General features: G+C 26.9%; 1 long non-coding RNA gene across 1 annotated transcript in view; it reads right to left on the bottom strand.

Annotated features, from left to right (window-relative positions):
* The window catches only part of LOC136795103 (uncharacterized), a 7,706-nt gene extending 6,471 nt beyond the window's left edge, over nucleotides 1–1,235 (bottom strand). The window contains exon 1 of the long non-coding RNA XR_010842648.1: nucleotides 1,184–1,235. This is a non-coding gene — a long non-coding RNA (uncharacterized lncRNA). The remainder of the gene's footprint in view (nucleotides 1–1,183) is intronic.
* Between the last annotated feature and the right edge of the window lie 41 nt (nucleotides 1,236–1,276).

Raw genomic sequence — 1,276 nt, 5'->3', positions numbered from 1 at the left:
ATGAAAATGTTAACAAGTTGAAGCTAAATTACCATTATTTTCTGTAATATACAACATTTCGGACGACAATCAAAATATTTTATTAAGAAATTTAACCTTAAAAACTAATTTAAATAATTATTCACGATTCATAATAAGCATTAACATCGGACTTAATAATAGGAAGTATAGTAAAACTGATTTTAGATTGTTCTAGAATACAAAATGGTGGAGAGTACCACTGAAAAATTAAGAGCCAAATTAGCGTTTTGTTTTCACTCCACTGTTCTTGTTAATTGAACTTTTTAACCCATAAAAACGATTTAGTTTGCATATTTTTTATTTTGTTTTGAGTAACATTTAAAAATTTCATAATGAATGAAATATTTAAGATTGGAATCAGAAATAACACCTTTTGTAGGAACTTACACATGAATAATAATTTTAATTACATGTATTGTGACGTCAAATAAGTTTAACAAGTGCATTATTTAATCAAACACAATTAATTTTTTAATCTTGGGTATTTATTTTTAGATCACAATATAAAAGATCATGATTTCAGTTTTATATTTCTATTATTTCTGACTAATCCAACTTTTTAAATACTGTTAAAAATCTAAAATTATGAAGTGTAAAATTGTCTTTGGGTTTTTTCAAGTTTGAAAATCAAATCATGATTATTGAACGGTGATTTGAAAAATAAATAGCCAAGAATATGATTTTATAGTTTCTCCCGCCCTCGGCCCCATTTACTAAACGGTACCAACGACAGGAGACTTTTTTTATTCATTTATTTTTCGTTTAAATGATGTACTTATTTTGAAAAGTTATTTTTATTTTTTTTTAAATCATACGAAAACGTTAATCATTTTTTAGACCAAAACCTACACGATTATTTTCTTTCATTGTTATGTAATATTAAATGTAGGCATGTATTTTAAATAAAGATCAATTGATATAATAGACAAACTGTAATTGATAAATCATAAAACAAAACCTAATGACCAAAACCAGCTGAATAAAGGTTATATTAATTAAAATACCTTTTTGTCTTTATTCAGGCACTACAGGTACTAAGATAAAAAGCGGTTCTTGATGTAGATACACTTACAAAACTACAAAAAAACAACATAAAGACACGAGCCGAAACTATAACTGAGTGAAAGATTGGATACTGGCAAAGAGAAGAAAATTAACTTACAGTGCTGCTGTCCTGATTCGCTTGTAAGATTCACTTGGCTCGCAAAGGGCTCAGAGTAGCCAACACACGAAGTAGAATATCATTCAACTATAT

This window comes from Halyomorpha halys, unplaced genomic scaffold (genome assembly GCF_000696795.3).
Source record: "Halyomorpha halys isolate HHAL.00 unplaced genomic scaffold, Hhal_1.1 Scaffold1776.1, whole genome shotgun sequence".
NCBI classification, from domain to species: Eukaryota; Metazoa; Arthropoda; class Insecta; order Hemiptera; family Pentatomidae; genus Halyomorpha; species Halyomorpha halys.
Note: the sequence above shows the minus strand (reverse complement) of the source record. Positions and strands in the feature narration are given on the sequence as shown.